The sequence below is a fragment of the Platichthys flesus genome, chromosome 16 (genome assembly GCF_949316205.1).
Source record: "Platichthys flesus chromosome 16, fPlaFle2.1, whole genome shotgun sequence".
Classification (NCBI taxonomy): Eukaryota; Metazoa; Chordata; class Actinopteri; order Pleuronectiformes; family Pleuronectidae; genus Platichthys; species Platichthys flesus.
The window spans coordinates 21,108,492-21,129,119 of record NC_084960.1 but is presented as its reverse complement, the minus strand read 5'-3'; the positions used below and the strand labels follow the sequence as shown (position 1 = coordinate 21,129,119).

The window sequence follows — 20,628 nt, the reverse complement described above, 5'->3', positions numbered from 1 at the left end:
TGATCCTATGAGATTCTTAGACATACCTTCATACCCATACCCTGTAAACAGAAAGCTGTGTGGTTACTTTATGTTGCTTATTGATGAACAGTTCTTACTTGCAGTTTGTGATCTCAATTTCAAGTCAAACTCGTTGCCACATAAAAGATTAAAATTTCAAATGATAGAATGGTACACTTTACTATCTTTTGATTTTCTAGTGCACAAAGACACAAATTCCAGAAGGAAATGACGACCATTAGACTCAACCTTCGAGATACAAGTAGTTTGGCCAAAGTTAGTCGACTGCATTAGCCGGGAATCGAACCCGGGCCTCCTGCGTGGCAGGCAAGAATTCTACCACTGAACCACCAATGCATACTTTATGGAAATGTCACCTTTTTTTTTCAACGAGGTCCACTTAAGGTGCCAGTATACTCTGCCTTGACAGTTTGTCTGCTATTTTTTCCACTGCCGATAGAAAGAGAGGTACTGACACATGCCTCAAGGCGTGACGGGGCCAATTGTTCAATGGTAAGAAAAGAGAAGGGTTTGCATCTTTCTCTCAAGCCTGACTTAGCTATGTCTGTTACTTTTAATGTGAACAACCAACTGCAAGACACCTAAGAGAAGGTCTGACCCATGCATTTTTAACTATAATCACCATAAGAGCTGTGATTGGTCCGCTTGATAGCATTGCATTTCCGGCAGATTCACAGCCAGATTTGAATTGAGTTGAAGGAACAAAAACAGACTACATCGTTCTTTTCTTCGTTGCCGTTCTTTATGTACAAGTCATTGCTCTTCAGAATCTACCAGTTCCAACTCCAACACGATCCGCTGACTAACTTTTGTCATTGTTTAGGAAGTAAGCAGAGGCCAGATAATTTGTAAATAAGCTGACAGGAAACCGGAAGATACGCAACGCTAGCATAGAAACTCTAATGCTACTAGCGTTTCGGCTGTGTATTTGCAGCACGACTCAAGCACAACTATGAATGCTCGGTCCCTGCACATCTACGGCATAAACGTATATATTATATCACCTCCTCAGAAATAATATCAAATGTTAGGGTTATAGCAGCTATGGAACGCTCTGTCAGTCTATATTCTCTGTACTTAATAAACAAGCACTCCCTGGTCTGCAAGTAGCACAACTTGTAGCTGGCTCTGTCTTTCACCAGAAACGTACAACTACTCTTTGAATTTTTCAGCAGGAAATACAAGTGCACCTTAAAGCACATGAGTCAATCCACTGAAGAGTTTCCACAGTTTCAAAGAGGATCCTCTTAACTTGTTGAATTAACACTGGAACCTTGCTGTAATAAGAAGATCATATAAGACAATATGACACTTGCCCATGTGAGAGTTGAACTCACAACCTTTAGATCATGTGACTGACCGCTGACTACTGCGCCAACGAGGCCAGTTTCCTATGATAGTGGGCAAAAACCTTGGGTAAAACAAAGAGAAATTTGAAAGACTTCATGTCCGTCACAAAACCATCATATCAAAAGTCAGAAAATGTTTGTTACATGTTTGTATTCTAGAACATTGATCTCCAGTACTTTTTTGTCCAAATAGTCCACATGTTATTAACAGAGCCATTGGGTCAGGACAAGTGTTTCTGTCCAACCTTTCAATAGTCCGGAAGAAAAGTTACCAGCTGATGACATATCCACGCTTTTAAAGTAATTTCTAAGCAATTGTAGCTAGTAGTGGAAGTATGTAGTCTATGTAAAACTCAGAATCCCTTCCTATTTAACTTTGAGTATTTTATCGCAATAACGATAGTCCTCTTGATGAACAAACAACTCACACCAGGGGCAGGGTGGGGCTTAAATGCTAGCTGGCCTGCCACAATCAACAGCCCAATACAAAAGTGATTTAGACCTGAAGGGCTAAGGCTTTTGATCCTATGAGATTCTTAGACATACCTTCATACCCATACCCTGTAAACAGAAAGCTGTGTGGTTACTTTATGTTGCTTATTGATGAACAGTTCTTACTTGCAGTTTGTGATCTCAATTTCAAGTCAAACTCGTTGCCACATAAAAGATTAAAATTTCAAATGATAGAATGGTACACTTTACTATCTTTTGATTTTCTAGTGCACAAAGACACAAATTCCAGAAGGAAATGACGACCATTAGACTCAACCTTCGAGATACAAGTAGTTTGGCCAAAGTTAGTCTACTGCATTAGCCGGGAATCGAACCCGGGCCTCCTGCGTGGCAGGCAAGAATTCTACCACTGAACCACCAATGCATAATTTATGGAAATTTCACCTTTTTTTTTCAACGAGGTCCATTTAAGGTGCCAGTATACTCTGCCTTGACAGTTTGTCTGCTATTTTTTCCACTGCCGATAGAAAGAGAGGTACTGACACATGCCTCAAGGCGTGACGGGGCCAATTGTTCAATGGTAAGAAAAGAGAAGGGTTTGCATCTTTCTCTCAAGCCTGACTTAGCTATGTCTGTTACTTTTAATGTGAACAACCAACTGCAAGACACCTAAGAGAAGGTCTGACCCATGCATTTTTATCTATAAACACAATAAGAGCTGTGATTGGTCCGCTTGATAGCATCGCATTTCTGGCAGATTCGCAGCCAGATTTCAATTGAGTTGGAGGAAGAAAAACGGACGACATCTTTCTTTTCTCCGTTGCCGTTCTTTATGTACAAGTCATTGCTCTTCAGAATCTACCAGTAACAACTCCAACACGATCCGATGACTAACTTTCGCCATTGTTTAGGAAGTAAGCAGAGGCCAGAGAATTTGTGAATAAGCTGACAGGAAACCGGAAGATACTCAACGCTAGCATAGAAACTCTAATGCTACTAGCGTTTCGGCTGTGTATTTGTAGCACGACTCAAGCACAACTATGAATGCTCGGTCCCTGCACATCTACGGCATAAACGTATATATTATATCACCTCCTCAGAAATAATATCAAATGTTAGGGTTATAGCAGCTATGGAACGCTCTGTCAGTCTATATTCTCTGTACTTAATAAACAAGCACTCCCTGGTCTGCAAGTAGCACAACTTGTAGCTGGCTCTGTCTTTCCAAGAAACGTACAACTACTCTTTGAATTTTTCAGCAGAAAATACAAGTGCACCTTAACTGAAGAGTTTCCACAGTTTCAGCTCCTTTCTTGTTGAATTAACACTGGAACCTTGCTGTAATAAGAAGATCATATAAGACAATATGACACTTGCCCGTGTGAGAGTTGAACTCACAACCTTTAGATCATGTGACTGACCGCTGACTACTGCGCCAACGAGGCCAGTTTCCTATGATAGTGGGCAAAAACCTTGGGTAAAACAAAGAGAAATTTGAAAGACTTCATGTCCGTCACAAAACCATCATATCAAAAGTCAGAAAATGTTTGTTACATGTTTGTATTCTAGAACATTGATCTCCAGTACTTTTTTGTCCAAATAGTCCACATGTTATTAACAGAGCCATTGGGTCAGGACAAGTGTTTCTGTCCAACCTTTCAATAGTCCGGAAGAAAAGTTACCAGCTGATGACATATCCACGCTTTTAAAGTAATTTCTAAGCAATTGTAGCTAGTAGTGGAAGTATGTAGTCTATGTAAAACTCAGAATCCCTTCCTATTTAACTTTGAGTATTTTATCGCAATAACGATAGTCCTCTTGATGAACAAACAACTCACACCAGGGGCAGGGTGGGGCTTAAATGCTAGCTGGCCTGCCACAATCAACAGCCCAATACAAAAGTGATTTAGACCTGAAGGGCTAAGGCTTTTGATCCTATGAGATTCTTAGACATACCTTCATACCCATACCCTGTAAACAGAAAGCTGTGTGGTTACTTTATGTTGCTTATTGATGAACAGTTCTTACTTGCAGTTTGTGATCTCAATTTCAAGTCAAACTCGTTGCCACATAAAAGATTAAAATTTCAAATGATAGAATGGTACACTTTACTATCTTTTCATTTTCTAGTGCACAAAGACACAAATTCCAGAAGGAAATGACGACCATTAGACTCAACCTTCGAGATACAAGTAGTTTGGCCAAAGTTAGTCGACTGCATTAGCCGGGAATCGAACCCGGGCCTCCTGCGTGGCAGGCAAGAATTCTACCACTGAACCACCAATGCATACTTTATGGAAATTTCACCTTTTTTTTTCAACGAGGTCCACTTAAGGTGCCAGTATACTCTGCCTTGACAGTTTGTCTGCTATTTTTTCCACTGCCGATAGAAAGAGAGGTACTGACACATGCCTCAAGGCGTGACGGGGCCAATTGTTCAATGGTAAGAAAAGAGAAGGGTTTGCATCTTTCTCTCAAGCCTGACTTAGCTATGTCTGTTACTTTTAATGTGAACAACCAACTGCAAGACACCTAAGAGAAGGTCTGACCCATGCATTTTTATCTATAAACACAATAAGAGCTGTGATTGGTCCGCTTGATAGCATCGCATTTCTGGCAGATTCGCAGCCAGATTTCAATTGAGTTGGAGGAAGAAAAACGGACGACATCTTTCTTTTCTCCGTTGCCGTTCTTTATGTACAAGTCATTGCTCTTCAGAATCTACCAGTAACAACTCCAACACGATCCGATGACTAACTTTCGCCATTGTTTAGGAAGTAAGCAGAGGCCAGAGAATTTGTGAATAAGCTGACAGGAAACCGGAAGATACTCAACGCTAGCATAGAAACTCTAATGCTACTAGCGTTTCGGCTGTGTATTTGTAGCACGACTCAAGCACAACTATGAATGCTCGGTCCCTGCACATCTACGGCATAAACGTATATATTATATCACCTCCTCAGAAATAATATCAAATGTTAGGGTTATAGCAGCTATGGAACGCTCTGTCAGTCTATATTCTCTGTACTTAATAAACAAGCACTCCCTGGTCTGCAAGTAGCACAACTTGTAGCTGGCTCTGTCTTTCCAAGAAACGTACAACTACTCTTTGAATTTTTCAGCAGAAAATACAAGTGCACCTTAACTGAAGAGTTTCCACAGTTTCAGCTCCTTTCTTGTTGAATTAACACTGGAACCTTGCTGTAATAAGAAGATCATATAAGACAATATGACACTTGCCCGTGTGAGAGTTGAACTCACAACCTTTAGATCATGTGACTGACCGCTGACTACTGCGCCAACGAGGCCAGTTTCCTATGATAGTGGGCAAAAACCTTGGGTAAAACAAAGAGAAATTTGAAAGACTTCATGTCCGTCACAAAACCATCATATCAAAAGTCAGAAAATGTTTGTTACATGTTTGTATTCTAGAACATTGATCTCCAGTACTTTTTTGTCCAAATAGTCCACATGTTATTAACAGAGCCATTGGGTCAGGACAAGTGTTTCTGTCCAACCTTTCAATAGTCCGGAAGAAAAGTTACCAGCTGATGACATATCCACGCTTTTAAAGTAATTTCTAAGCAATTGTAGCTAGTAGTGGAAGTATGTAGTCTATGTAAAACTCAGAATCCCTTCCTATTTAACTTTGAGTATTTTATCGCAATAACGATAGTCCTCTTGATGAACAAACAACTCACACCGGGGGCAGGGTGGGGCTTAAATGCTAGCTGGCCTGCCACAATCAACAGCCCAATACAAAAGTGATTTAGACCTGAAGGGCTAAGGCTTTTGATCCTATGAGATTCTTAGACATACCTTCATACCCATACCCTGTAAACAGAAAGCTGTGTGGTTACTTTATGTTGCTTATTGATGAACAGTTCTTACTTGCAGTTTGTGATCTCAATTTCAAGTCAAACTCGTTGCCACATAAAAGATTAAAATTTCAAATGATAGAATGGTACACTTTACTATCTTTTGATTTTCTAGTGCACAAAGACACAAATTCCAGAAGGAAATGACGACCATTAGACTCAACCTTCGAGATACAAGTAGTTTGGCCAAAGTTAGTCGACTGCATTAGCCGGGAATCGAACCCGGGCCTCCTGCGTGGCAGGCAAGAATTCTACCACTGAACCACCAATGCATAATTTATGGAAATTTCACCTTTTTTTTTCAACGAGGTCCATTTAAGGTGCCAGTATACGCTGCCTTGACAGTTTGTCTGCTATTTTTTCCACTGCCGATAGAAAGAGAGGTACTGACACATGCCTCAAGGCGTGACGGGGCCAATTGTTCAATGGTAAGAAAAGAGAAGGGTTTGCATCTTTCTCTCAAGCCTGACTTAGCTATGTCTGTTACTTTTAATGTGAACAACCAACTGCAAGACACCTAAGAGAAGGTCTGACCCATGCATTTTTATCTATAAACACAATAAGAGCTGTGATTGGTCCGCTTGATAGCGTCGCATTTCTGGCAGATTCGCAGCCAGATTTCAATTGAGTTGGAGGAAGAAAAACGGACGACATCTTTCTTTTCTCCGTTGCCGTTCTTTATGTACAAGTCATTGCTCTTCAGAATCTACCAGTAACAACTCCAACACGATCCGATGACTAACTTTCGCCATTGTTTAGGAAGAGAATTTGAAAATAAGCTGACAGGAAACCGGAAGATACTCAACGCTAGCATAGAAACTCTAATGCTACTAGCGTTTCGGCTGTGTATTTGCAGCACGACTCAAGCACAACTATGAATGCTCGGTCCCTGCACATCTACGGCATAAACGTATATATTATATCACCTCCTCAGAAATAATATCAAATGAAGTATGTAGTCTATGTAAAACTCAGAATCCCTTCCTATTTAACTTTGAGTATTTTATCGCAATAACGATAGTCCTCTTGATGAACAAACAACTCACAGCAGGGGCAGGGTGGGGCTTAAATGCTAGCTGGCCTGCCACAAACAACAGCCCAATACAAAAGTGATTTAGACCTGAAGGGCTAAGGCTTTTGATCCTATGAGATTCTTAGACATACCTTCATACCCATACCCTGTAAACAGAAAGCTGTGTGGTTACTTTATGTTGCTTATTGATGAACAGTTCTTACTTGCAGTTTGTGATCTCAATTTCAAGTCAAACTCGTTGCCACATAAAAGATTAAAATTTCAAATGATAGAATGGTACACTTTACTATCTTTTCATTTTCTAGTGCACAAAGACACAAATTCCAGAAGGAAATGACGACCATTAGATTCAACCTTCGAGATAAAAGTAGTTTGGCCAGAGTTAGTCGACTGCATTAGCCGGGAATCGAACCCAGGCCTCCCGCGTGGCAGGCGAGAATTCTACCACTGAACCACCAATGCATATTTTATGGAAATTTCACCTTTTTGAATTTTTGACGAGGTCCACTTAAGGTGCCAGTATACTGTGCCTTGACAGTTTGTCTGCTATTTTTTCCACTGCCGATAGAAAGAGAGGTACTGACACATGCCTCAAGGCGTGACGGGGCCAATTGTTCAATGGTAAGAAAAGAGAAGGGTTTGCATCTTTCTCTCAAGCCTGACTTAGCTATGTCTGTTACTTTTAATGTGAACAACCAACTGCAAGACACCTAAGAGAAGGTCTGACCCATGCATTTTTATCTATAAACACAATAAGAGCTGTGATTGGTCCGCTTGATAGCATCGCATTTCTGGCAGATTCGCAGCCAGATTTCAATTGAGTTGGAGGAAGAAAAACGGACGACATCTTTCTTTTCTCCGTTGCCGTTCTTTATGTACAAGTCATTGCTCTTCAGAATCTACCAGTTCCAACTCCAACACGATCCGATGACTAACTTTCGCCATTGTTTAGGAAGAGAATTTGAAAATAAGCTGACAGGAAACCGGAAGATACTCAACGCTAGCATAGAAACTCTAATGCTACTAGCGTTTCGGCTGTGTATTTGCAGCACGACTCAAGCACAACTATGAATGCTCGGTCCCTGCACATCTACGGCATAAACGTATATATTATATCACCTCCTCAGAAATAATATCAAATTTTAGGGTTATAGCAGCTATGGAACGCTCTGTCAGTCTATATTCTCTGTACTTAATAAACAAGCACTCCCTGGTCTGCAAGTAGCACAACTTGTAGCTGGCTCTGTCTTTCACCAGAAACGTACAACTACTCTTTGAATTTTTCAGCAGGAAATACAAGTGCACCTTAAAGCACATGAGTCAATCCACTGAAGAGTTTCCACAGTTTCAAAGAGGATCCTCTTAACTTGTTGAATTAACACTGGAACCTTGCTGTAATAAGAAGATCATATAAGACAATATGACACTTGCCCGTGTGAGAGTTGAACTCACAACCTTTAGATCATGTGACTGACCGCTGACTACTGCGCCAACGAGGCCAGTTTCCTATGATAGTGGGCAAAAACCTTGGGTAAAACAAAGAGAAATTTGAAAGACTTCATGTCCGTCACAAAACCATCATATCAAAAGTCAGAAAATGTTTGTTACATGTTTGTATTCTAGAACATTGATCTCCAGTACTTTTTTGTCCAAATAGTCCACATGTTATTAACAGAGCCATTGGGTCAGGACAAGTGTTTCTGTCCAACCTTTCAATAGTCCGGAAGAAAAGTTACCAGCTGATGACATATCCACGCTTTTAAAGTAATTTCTAAGCAATTGTAGCTAGTAGTGGAAGTATGTAGTCTATGTAAAACTCAGAATCCCTTCCTATTTAACTTTGAGTATTTTATCGCAATAACGATAGTCCTCTTGATGAACAAACAACTCACACCAGGGGCAGGGTGGGGCTTAAATGCTAGCTGGCCTGCCACAATCAACAGCCCAATACAAAAGTGATTTAGACCTGAAGGGCTAAGGCTTTTGATCCTATGAGATTCTTAGACATACCTTCATACCCATACCCTGTAAACAGAAAGCTGTGTGGTTACTTTATGTTGCTTATTGATGAACAGTTCTTACTTGCAGTTTGTGATCTCAATTTCAAGTCAAACTCGTTGCCACATAAAAGATTAAAATTTCAAATGATAGAATGGTACACTTTACTATCTTTTCATTTTCTAGTGCACAAAGACACAAATTCCAGAAGGAAATGACGACCATTAGACTCAACCTTCGAGATACAAGTAGTTTGGCCAAAGTTAGTCGACTGCATTAGCCGGGAAACGAACCCGGGCCTCCTGCGTGGCAGGCAAGAATTCTACCACTGAACCACCAATGCATACTTTATGGAAATTTCACCTTTTTTTTTCAACGAGGTCCACTTAAGGTGCCAGTATACTCTGCCTTGACAGTTTGTCTGCTATTTTTTCCACTGCCGATAGAAAGAGAGGTACTGACACATGCCTCAAGGCGTGACGGGGCCAATTGTTCAATGGTAAGAAAAGAGAAGGGTTTGCATCTTTCTCTCAAGCCTGACTTAGCTATGTCTGTTACTTTTAATGTGAACAACCAACTGCAAGACACCTAAGAGAAGGTCTGACCCATGCATTTTTATCTATAAACACAATAAGAGCTGTGATTGGTCCGCTTGATAGCATCGCATTTCTGGCAGATTCGCAGCCAGATTTCAATTGAGTTGGAGGAAGAAAAACGGACGACATCTTTCTTTTCTCCGTTGCCGTTCTTTATGTACAAGTCATTGCTCTTCAGAATCTACCAGTTCCAACTCCAACACGATCCGATGACTAACTTTCGCCATTGTTTAGGAAGAGAATTTGAAAATAAGCTGACAGGAAACCGGAAGATACTCAACGCTAGCATAGAAACTCTAATGCTACTAGCGTTTCGGCTGTGTATTTGCAGCACGACTCAAGCACAACTATGAATGCTCGGTCCCTGCACATCTACGGCATAAACGTATATATTATATCACCTCCTCAGAAATAATATCAAATGAAGTATGTAGTCTATGTAAAACTCAGAATCCCTTCCTATTTAACTTTGAGTATTTTATCGCAATAACGATAGTCCTCTTGATGAACAAACAACTCACAGCAGGGGCAGGGTGGGGCTTAAATGCTAGCTGGCCTGCCACAAACAACAGCCCAATACAAAAGTGATTTAGACCTGAAGGGCTAAGGCTTTTGATCCTATGAGATTCTTAGACATACCTTCATACCCATACCCTGTAAACAGAAAGCTGTGTGGTTACTTTATGTTGCTTATTGATGAACAGTTCTTACTTGCAGTTTGTGATCTCAATTTCAAGTCAAACTCGTTGCCACATAAAAGATTAAAATTTCAAATGATAGAATGGTACACTTTACTATCTTTTCATTTTCTAGTGCACAAAGACACAAATTCCAGAAGGAAATGACGACCATTAGATTCAACCTTCGAGATAAAAGTAGTTTGGCCAGAGTTAGTCGACTGCATTAGCCGGGAATCGAACCCAGGCCTCCCGCGTGGCAGGCGAGAATTCTACCACTGAACCACCAATGCATATTTTATGGAAATTTCACCTTTTTGAATTTTTGACGAGGTCCACTTAAGGTGCCAGTATACTGTGCCTTGACAGTTTGTCTGCTATTTTTTCCACTGCCGATAGAAAGAGAGGTACTGACACATGCCTCAAGGCGTGACGGGGCCAATTGTTCAATGGTAAGAAAAGAGAAGGGTTTGCATCTTTCTCTCAAGCCTGACTTAGCTATGTCTGTTACTTTTAATGTGAACAACCAACTGCAAGACACCTAAGAGAAGGTCTGACCCATGCATTTTTATCTATAAACACAATAAGAGCTGTGATTGGTCCGCTTGATAGCATCGCATTTCTGGCAGATTCGCAGCCAGATTTCAATTGAGTTGGAGGAAGAAAAACGGACGACATCTTTCTTTTCTCCGTTGCCGTTCTTTATGTACAAGTCATTGCTCTTCAGAATCTACCAGTTCCAACTCCAACACGATCCGATGACTAACTTTCGCCATTGTTTAGGAAGAGAATTTGAAAATAAGCTGACAGGAAACCGGAAGATACTCAACGCTAGCATAGAAACTCTAATGCTACTAGCGTTTCGGCTGTGTATTTGCAGCACGACTCAAGCACAACTATGAATGCTCGGTCCCTGCACATCTACGGCATAAACGTATATATTATATCACCTCCTCAGAAATAATATCAAATTTTAGGGTTATAGCAGCTATGGAACGCTCTGTCAGTCTATATTCTCTGTACTTAATAAACAAGCACTCCCTGGTCTGCAAGTAGCACAACTTGTAGCTGGCTCTGTCTTTCACCAGAAACGTACAACTACTCTTTGAATTTTTCAGCAGGAAATACAAGTGCACCTTAAAGCACATGAGTCAATCCACTGAAGAGTTTCCACAGTTTCAAAGAGGATCCTCTTAACTTGTTGAATTAACACTGGAACCTTGCTGTAATAAGAAGATCATATAAGACAATATGACACTTGCCCGTGTGAGAGTTGAACTCACAACCTTTAGATCATGTGACTGACCGCTGACTACTGCGCCAACGAGGCCAGTTTCCTATGATAGTGGGCAAAAACCTTGGGTAAAACAAAGAGAAATTTGAAAGACTTCATGTCCGTCACAAAACCATCATATCAAAAGTCAGAAAATGTTTGTTACATGTTTGTATTCTAGAACATTGATCTCCAGTACTTTTTTGTCCAAATAGTCCACATGTTATTAACAGAGCCATTGGGTCAGGACAAGTGTTTCTGTCCAACCTTTCAATAGTCCGGAAGAAAAGTTACCAGCTGATGACATATCCACGCTTTTAAAGTAATTTCTAAGCAATTGTAGCTAGTAGTGGAAGTATGTAGTCTATGTAAAACTCAGAATCCCTTCCTATTTAACTTTGAGTATTTTATCGCAATAACGATAGTCCTCTTGATGAACAAACAACTCACACCAGGGGCAGGGTGGGGCTTAAATGCTAGCTGGCCTGCCACAATCAACAGCCCAATACAAAAGTGATTTAGACCTGAAGGGCTAAGGCTTTTGATCCTATGAGATTCTTAGACATACCTTCATACCCATACCCTGTAAACAGAAAGCTGTGTGGTTACTTTATGTTGCTTATTGATGAACAGTTCTTACTTGCAGTTTGTGATCTCAATTTCAAGTCAAACTCGTTGCCACATAAAAGATTAAAATTTCAAATGATAGAATGGTACACTTTACTATCTTTTGATTTTCTAGTGCACAAAGACACAAATTCCAGAAGGAAATGACGACCATTAGACTCAACCTTCGAGATACAAGTAGTTTGGCCAAAGTTAGTCGACTGCATTAGCCGGGAATCGAACCCGGGCCTCCTGCGTGGCAGGCAGGAATTCTACCACTGAACCACCAATGCATAATTTATGGAAATTTCACCTTTTTTTTTCAACGAGGTCCATTTAAGGTGCCAGTATACTCTGCCTTGACAGTTTGTCTGCTATTTTTTCCACTGCCGATAGAAAGAGAGGTACTGACACATGCCTCAAGGCGTGACGGGGCCAATTGTTCAATGGTAAGAAAAGAGAAGGGTTTGCATCTTTCTCTCAAGCCTGACTTAGCTATGTCTGTTACTTTTAATGTGAACAACCAACTGCAAGACACCTAAGAGAAGGTCTGACCCATGCATTTTTATCTATAAACACAATAAGAGCTGTGATTGGTCCGCTTGATAGCATCGCATTTCTGGCAGATTCGCAGCCAGATTTCAATTGAGTTGGAGGAAGAAAAACGGACGACATCTTTCTTTTCTCCGTTGCCGTTCTTTATGTACAAGTCATTGCTCTTCAGAATCTACCAGTAACAACTCCAACACGATCCGATGACTAACTTTCGCCATTGTTTAGGAAGTAAGCAGAGGCCAGAGAATTTGTGAATAAGCTGACAGGAAACCGGAAGATACTCAACGCTAGCATAGAAACTCTAATGCTACTAGCGTTTCGGCTGTGTATTTGTAGCACGACTCAAGCACAACTATGAATGCTCGGTCCCTGCACATCTACGGCATAAACGTATATATTATATCACCTCCTCAGAAATAATATCAAATGTTAGGGTTATAGCAGCTATGGAACGCTCTGTCAGTCTATATTCTCTGTACTTAATAAACAAGCACTCCCTGGTCTGCAAGTAGCACAACTTGTAGCTGGCTCTGTCTTTCCAAGAAACGTACAACTACTCTTTGAATTTTTCAGCAGAAAATACAAGTGCACCTTAACTGAAGAGTTTCCACAGTTTCAGCTCCTTTCTTGTTGAATTAACACTGGAACCTTGCTGTAATAAGAAGATCATATAAGACAATATGACACTTGCCCGTGTGAGAGTTGAACTCACAACCTTTAGATCATGTGACTGACCGCTGACTACTGCGCCAACGAGGCCAGTTTCCTATGATAGTGGGCAAAAACCTTGGGTAAAACAAAGAGAAATTTGAAAGACTTCATGTCCGTCACAAAACCATCATATCAAAAGTCAGAAAATGTTTGTTACATGTTTGTATTCTAGAACATTGATCTCCAGTACTTTTTTGTCCAAATAGTCCACATGTTATTAACAGAGCCATTGGGTCAGGACAAGTGTTTCTGTCCAACCTTTCAATAGTCCGGAAGAAAAGTTACCAGCTGATGACATATCCACGCTTTTAAAGTAATTTCTAAGCAATTGTAGCTAGTAGTGGAAGTATGTAGTCTATGTAAAACTCAGAATCCCTTCCTATTTAACTTTGAGTATTTTATCGCAATAACGATAGTCCTCTTGATGAACAAACAACTCACACCAGGGGCAGGGTGGGGCTTAAATGCTAGCTGGCCTGCCACAATCAACAGCCCAATACAAAAGTGATTTAGACCTGAAGGGCTAAGGCTTTTGATCCTATGAGATTCTTAGACATACCTTCATACCCATACCCTGTAAACAGAAAGCTGTGTGGTTACTTTATGTTGCTTATTGATGAACAGTTCTTACTTGCAGTTTGTGATCTCAATTTCAAGTCAAACTCGTTGCCACATAAAAGATTAAAATTTCAAATGATAGAATGGTACACTTTACTATCTTTTCATTTTCTAGTGCACAAAGACACAAATTCCAGAAGGAAATGACGACCATTAGACTCAACCTTCGAGATACAAGTAGTTTGGCCAAAGTTAGTCGACTGCATTAGCCGGGAATCGAACCCGGGCCTCCTGCGTGGCAGGCAAGAATTCTACCACTGAACCACCAATGCATACTTTATGGAAATTTCACCTTTTTTTTTCAACGAGGTCCACTTAAGGTGCCAGTATACTCTGCCTTGACAGTTTGTCTGCTATTTTTTCCACTGCCGATAGAAAGAGAGGTACTGACACATGCCTCAAGGCGTGACGGGGCCAATTGTTCAATGGTAAGAAAAGAGAAGGGTTTGCATCTTTCTCTCAAGCCTGACTTAGCTATGTCTGTTACTTTTAATGTGAACAACCAACTGCAAGACACCTAAGAGAAGGTCTGACCCATGCATTTTTATCTATAAACACAATAAGAGCTGTGATTGGTCCGCTTGATAGCATCGCATTTCTGGCAGATTCGCAGCCAGATTTCAATTGAGTTGGAGGAAGAAAAACGGACGACATCTTTCTTTTCTCCGTTGCCGTTCTTTATGTACAAGTCATTGCTCTTCAGAATCTACCAGTTCCAACTCCAACACGATCCGATGACTAACTTTCGCCATTGTTTAGGAAGAGAATTTGAAAATAAGCTGACAGGAAACCGGAAGATACTCAACGCTAGCATAGAAACTCTAATGCTACTAGCGTTTCGGCTGTGTATTTGCAGCACGACTCAAGCACAACTATGAATGCTCGGTCCCTGCACATCTACGGCATAAACGTATATATTATATCACCTCCTCAGAAATAATATCAAATTTTAGGGTTATAGCAGCTATGGAACGCTCTGTCAGTCTATATTCTCTGTACTTAATAAACAAGCACTCCCTGGTCTGCAAGTAGCACAACTTGTAGCTGGCTCTGTCTTTCACCAGAAACGTACAACTACTCTTTGAATTTTTCAGCAGGAAATACAAGTGCACCTTAAAGCACATGAGTCAATCCACTGAAGAGTTTCCACAGTTTCAAAGAGGATCCTCTTAACTTGTTGAATTAACACTGGAACCTTGCTGTAATAAGAAGATCATATAAGACAATATGACACTTGCCCGTGTGAGAGTTGAACTCACAACCTTTAGATCATGTGACTGACCGCTGACTACTGCGCCAACGAGGCCAGTTTCCTATGATAGTGGGCAAAAACCTTGGGTAAAACAAAGAGAAATTTGAAAGACTTCATGTCCGTCACAAAACCATCATATCAAAAGTCAGAAAATGTTTGTTACATGTTTGTATTCTAGAACATTGATCTCCAGTACTTTTTTGTCCAAATAGTCCACATGTTATTAACAGAGCCATTGGGTCAGGACAAGTGTTTCTGTCCAACCTTTCAATAGTCCGGAAGAAAAGTTACCAGCTGATGACATATCCACGCTTTTAAAGTAATTTCTAAGCAATTGTAGCTAGTAGTGGAAGTATGTAGTCTATGTAAAACTCAGAATCCCTTCCTATTTAACTTTGAGTATTTTATCGCAATAACGATAGTCCTCTTGATGAACAAACAACTCACACCAGGGGCAGGGTGGGGCTTAAATGCTAGCTGGCCTGCCACAATCAACAGCCCAATACAAAAGTGATTTAGACCTGAAGGGCTAAGGCTTTTGATCCTATGAGATTCTTAGACATACCTTCATACCCATACCCTGTAAACAGAAAGCTGTGTGGTTACTTTATGTTGCTTATTGATGAACAGTTCTTACTTGCAGTTTGTGATCTCAATTTCAAGTCAAACTCGTTGCCACATAAAAGATTAAAATTTCAAATGATAGAATGGTACACTTTACTATCTTTTGATTTTCTAGTGCACAAAGACACAAATTCCAGAAGGAAATGACGACCATTAGACTCAACCTTCGAGATACAAGTAGTTTGGCCAAAGTTAGTCGACTGCATTAGCCGGGAATCGAACCCGGGCCTCCTGCGTGGCAGGCAGGAATTCTACCACTGAACCACCAATGCATAATTTATGGAAATTTCACCTTTTTTTTTCAACGAGGTCCATTTAAGGTGCCAGTATACTCTGCCTTGACAGTTTGTCTGCTATTTTTTCCACTGCCGATAGAAAGAGAGGTACTGACACATGCCTCAAGGCGTGACGGGGCCAATTGTTCAATGGTAAGAAAAGAGAAGGGTTTGCATCTTTCTCTCAAGCCTGACTTAGCTATGTCTGTTACTTTTAATGTGAACAACCAACTGCAAGACACCTAAGAGAAGGTCTGACCCATGCATTTTTATCTATAAACACAATAAGAGCTGTGATTGGTCCGCTTGATAGCATCGCATTTCTGGCAGATTCGCAGCCAGATTTCAATTGAGTTGGAGGAAGAAAAACGGACGACATCTTTCTTTTCTCCGTTGCCGTTCTTTATGTACAAGTCATTGCTCTTCAGAATCTACCAGTAACAACTCCAACACGATCCGATGACTAACTTTCGCCATTGTTTAGGAAGTAAGCAGAGGCCAGAGAATTTGTGAATAAGCTGACAGGAAACCGGAAGATACTCAACGCTAGCATAGAAACTCTAATGCTACTAGCGTTTCGGCTGTGTATTTGTAGCACGACTCAAGCACAACTATGAATGCTCGGTCCCTGCACATCTACGGCATAAACGTATATATTATATCACCTCCTCAGAAATAATATCAAATGTTAGGGTTATAGCAGCTATGGAACGCTCTGTCAGTCTATATTCTCTGTACTTAATAAACAAGCACTCCCTGGTCTGCAAGTAGCACAACTTGTAGCTGGCTCTGTCTTTCCAAGAAACGTACAACTACTCTTTGAATTTTTCAGCAGAAAATACAAGTGCACCTTAACTGAAGAGTTTCCACAGTTTCAGCTCCTTTCTTGTTGAATTAACACTGGAACCTTGCTGTAATAAGAAGATCATATAAGACAATATGACACTTGCCCGTGTGAGAGTTGAACTCACAACCTTTAGATCATGTGACTGACCGCTGACTACTGCGCCAACGAGGCCAGTTTCCTATGATAGTGGGCAAAAACCTTGGGTAAAACAAAGAGAAATTTGAAAGACTTCATGTCCGTCACAAAACCATCATATCAAAAGTCAGAAAATGTTTGTTACATGTTTGTATTCTAGAACATTGATCTCCAGTACTTTTTTGTCCAAATAGTCCACATGTTATTAACAGAGCCATTGGGTCAGGACAAGTGTTTCTGTCCAACCTTTCAATAGTCCGGAAGAAAAGTTACCAGCTGATGACATATCCACGCTTTTAAAGTAATTTCTAAGCAATTGTAGCTAGTAGTGGAAGTATGTAGTCTATGTAAAACTCAGAATCCCTTCCTATTTAACTTTGAGTATTTTATCGCAATAACGATAGTCCTCTTGATGAACAAACAACTCACACCAGGGGCAGGGTGGGGCTTAAATGCTAGCTGGCCTGCCACAATCAACAGCCCAATACAAAAGTGATTTAGACCTGAAGGGCTAAGGCTTTTGATCCTATGAGATTCTTAGACATACCTTCATACCCATACCCTGTAAACAGAAAGCTGTGTGGTTACTTTATGTTGCTTATTGATGAACAGTTCTTACTTGCAGTTTGTGATCTCAATTTCAAGTCAAACTCGTTGCCACATAAAAGATTAAAATTTCAAATGATAGAATGGTACACTTTACTATCTTTTCATTTTCTAGTGCACAAAGACACAAATTCCAGAAGGAAATGACGACCATTAGACTCAACCTTCGAGATACAAGTAGTTTGGCCAAAGTTAGTCGACTGCATTAGCCGGGAATCGAACCCGGGCCTCCTGCGTGGCAGGCAAGAATTCTACCACTGAACCACCAATGCATACTTTATGGAAATTTCACCTTTTTTTTTCAACGAGGTCCACTTAAGGTGCCAGTATACTCTGCCTTGACAGTTTGTCTGCTATTTTTTCCACTGCCGATAGAAAGAGAGGTACTGACACATGCCTCAAGGCGTGACGGGGCCAATTGTTCAATGGTAAGAAAAGAGAAGGGTTTGCATCTTTCTCTCAAGCCTGACTTAGCTATGTCTGTTACTTTTAATGTGAACAACCAACTGCAAGACACCTAAGAGAAGGTCTGACCCATGCATTTTTATCTATAAACACAATAAGAGCTGTGATTGGTCCGCTTGATAGCATCGCATTTCTGGCAGATTCGCAGCCAGATTTCAATTGAGTTGGAGGAAGAAAAACGGACGACATCTTTCTTTTCTCCGTTGCCGTTCTTTATGTACAAGTCATTGCTCTTCAGAATCTACCAGTTCCAACTCCAACACGATCCGATGACTAACTTTCGCCATTGTTTAGGAAGAGAATTTGAAAATAAGCTGACAGGAAACCGGAAGATACTCAACGCTAGCATAGAAACTCTAATGCTACTAGCGTTTCGGCTGTGTATTTGCAGCACGACTCAAGCACAACTATGAATGCTCGGTCCCTGCACATCTACGGCATAAACGTATATATTATATCACCTCCTCAGAAATAATATCAAATGAAGTATGTAGTCTATGTAAAACTCAGAATCCCTTCCTATTTAACTTTGAGTATTTTATCGCAATAACGATAGTCCTCTTGATGAACAAACAACTCACAGCAGGGGCAGGGTGGGGCTTAAATGCTAGCTGGCCTGCCACAAACAACAGCCCAATACAAAAGTGATTTAGACCTGAAGGGCTAAGGCTTTTGATCCTATGAGATTCTTAGACATACCTTCATACCCATACCCTGTAAACAGAAAGCTGTGTGGTTACTTTATGTTGCTTATTGATGAACAGTTCTTACTTGCAGTTTGTGATCTCAATTTCAAGTCAAACTCGTTGCCACATAAAAGATTAAAATTTCAAATGATAGAATGGTACACTTTACTATCTTTTCATTTTCTAGTGCACAAAGACACAAATTCCAGAAGGAAATGACGACCATTAGATTCAACCTTCGAGATAAAAGTAGTTTGGCCAGAGTTAGTCGACTGCATTAGCCGGGAATCGAACCCAGGCCTCCCGCGTGGCAGGCGAGAATTCTACCACTGAACCACCAATGCATATTTTATGGAAATTTCACCTTTTTGAATTTTTGACGAGGTCCACTTAAGGTGCCAGTATACTGTGCCTTGACAGTTTGTCTGCTATTTTTTCCACTGCCGATAGAAAGAGAGGTACTGACACATGCCTCAAGGCGTGACGGGGCCAATTGTTCAATGGTAAGAAAAGAGAAGGGTTTGCATCTTTCTCTCAAGCCTGACTTAGCTATGTCTGTTACTTTTAATGTGAACAACCAACTGCAAGACACCTAAGAGAAGGTCTGACCCATGCATTTTTATCTATAAACACAATAAGAGCTGTGATTGGTCCGCTTGATAGCATCGCATTTCTGGCAGATTCGCAGCCAGATTTCAATTGAGTTGGAGGAAGAAAAACGGACGACATCTTTCTTTTCTCCGTTGCCGTTCTTTATGTACAAGTCATTGCTCTTCAGAATCTACCAGTTCCAACTCCAACACGATCCGATGACTAACTTTCGCCATTGTTTAGGAAGAGAATTTGAAAATAAGCTGACAGGAAACCGGAAGATACTCAACGCTAGCATAGAAACTCTAATGCTACTAGCGTTTCGGCTGTGTATTTGCAGCACGACTCAAGCACAACTATGAATGCTCGGTCCCTGCACATCTACGGCATAAACGTATATATTATATCACCTCCTCAGAAATAATATCAAATGTTAGGGTTATAGCAGCTATGGAACGCTCTGTCAGTCTATATTCTCTGTACTTAATAAACAAGCACTCCCTGGTCTGCAAGTAGCACAACTTGTAGCTGGCTCTGTCTTTCACCAGAAACGTACAACTACTCTTTGAATTTTTCAGCAGGAAATACAAGTGCACCTTAAAGCACATGAGTCAATCCACTGAAGAGTTTCCACAGTTTCAAAGAGGATCCTCTTAACTTGTTGAATTAACACTGGAACCTTGCTGTAATAAGAAGATCATATAAGACAATATGACACTTGCCCGTGTGAGAGTTGAACTCACAACCTTTAGATCATGTGACTGACCGCTGACTACTGCGCCAACGAGGCCAGTTTCCTATGATAGTGGGCAAAAACCTTGGGTAAAACAAAGAGAAATTTGAAAGACTTCATGTCCGTCACAAAACCATCATATCAAAAGTCAGAAAATGTTTGTTACATGTTTGTATTCTAGAACATTGATCTCCAGTACTTTTTTGTCCAAATAGTCCACATGTTATTAACAGAGCCATTGGGTCAGGACAAGTGTTTCTGTCCAACCTTTCAATAGTCCGGAAGAAAAGTTACCAGCTGATGACATATCCACGCTTTTAAAGTAATTTCTAAGCAATTGTAGCTAGTAGTGGAAGTATGTAGTCTATGTAAAACTCAGAATCCCTTCCTATTTAACTTTGAGTATTTTATCGCAATAACGATAGTCCTCTTGATGAACAAACAACTCACACCAGGGGCAGGGTGGGGCTTAAATGCTAGCTGGCCTGCCACAATCAACAGCCCAATACAAAAGTGATTTAGACCTGAAGGGCTAAGGCTTTTGATCCTATGAGATTCTTAGACATACCTTCATACCCATACCCTGTAAACAGAAAGCTGTGTGGTTACTTTATGTTGCTTATTGATGAACAGTTCTTACTTGCAG

The 20,628-nt window shown here is 40.6% G+C and overlaps 12 non-coding genes across 12 annotated transcripts; all 12 read right to left on the bottom strand.

Moving 5' to 3' along the window:
• Positions 1 to 286: 286 nt before the first annotated feature.
• Positions 287 to 357, bottom strand: trnag-gcc (transfer RNA glycine (anticodon GCC)). Its single transcript has one exon. It is a non-coding gene; the product is annotated as a tRNA-Gly (tRNA).
• A 1,819-nt stretch (positions 358 to 2,176) lies between these two features.
• Positions 2,177 to 2,247, bottom strand: trnag-gcc (transfer RNA glycine (anticodon GCC)). The gene has a single exon. It is a non-coding gene; the product is annotated as a tRNA-Gly (tRNA).
• A 1,792-nt stretch (positions 2,248 to 4,039) lies between these two features.
• trnag-gcc (transfer RNA glycine (anticodon GCC)) lies at positions 4,040 to 4,110 on the bottom strand. Its single transcript has one exon. It is a non-coding gene; the product is annotated as a tRNA-Gly (tRNA).
• A 1,792-nt stretch (positions 4,111 to 5,902) lies between these two features.
• On the bottom strand, positions 5,903 to 5,973 carry trnag-gcc (transfer RNA glycine (anticodon GCC)). Its single transcript has one exon. It is a non-coding gene; the product is annotated as a tRNA-Gly (tRNA).
• Positions 5,974 to 7,125: 1,152 nt separating this feature from the next.
• trnag-gcc (transfer RNA glycine (anticodon GCC)) lies at positions 7,126 to 7,196 on the bottom strand. Its single transcript has one exon. It is a non-coding gene; the product is annotated as a tRNA-Gly (tRNA).
• Positions 7,197 to 9,004: 1,808 nt separating this feature from the next.
• trnag-gcc (transfer RNA glycine (anticodon GCC)) lies at positions 9,005 to 9,075 on the bottom strand. The gene has a single exon. It is a non-coding gene; the product is annotated as a tRNA-Gly (tRNA).
• Positions 9,076 to 10,227: 1,152 nt separating this feature from the next.
• trnag-gcc (transfer RNA glycine (anticodon GCC)) lies at positions 10,228 to 10,298 on the bottom strand. The gene has a single exon. It is a non-coding gene; the product is annotated as a tRNA-Gly (tRNA).
• A 1,808-nt stretch (positions 10,299 to 12,106) lies between these two features.
• On the bottom strand, positions 12,107 to 12,177 carry trnag-gcc (transfer RNA glycine (anticodon GCC)). The gene has a single exon. It is a non-coding gene; the product is annotated as a tRNA-Gly (tRNA).
• A 1,792-nt stretch (positions 12,178 to 13,969) lies between these two features.
• Positions 13,970 to 14,040, bottom strand: trnag-gcc (transfer RNA glycine (anticodon GCC)). Its single transcript has one exon. It is a non-coding gene; the product is annotated as a tRNA-Gly (tRNA).
• A 1,805-nt stretch (positions 14,041 to 15,845) lies between these two features.
• Positions 15,846 to 15,916, bottom strand: trnag-gcc (transfer RNA glycine (anticodon GCC)). Its single transcript has one exon. It is a non-coding gene; the product is annotated as a tRNA-Gly (tRNA).
• Positions 15,917 to 17,708: 1,792 nt separating this feature from the next.
• Positions 17,709 to 17,779, bottom strand: trnag-gcc (transfer RNA glycine (anticodon GCC)). Its single transcript has one exon. It is a non-coding gene; the product is annotated as a tRNA-Gly (tRNA).
• A 1,152-nt stretch (positions 17,780 to 18,931) lies between these two features.
• Positions 18,932 to 19,002, bottom strand: trnag-gcc (transfer RNA glycine (anticodon GCC)). The gene has a single exon. It is a non-coding gene; the product is annotated as a tRNA-Gly (tRNA).
• Between the last annotated feature and the right edge of the window lie 1,626 nt (positions 19,003 to 20,628).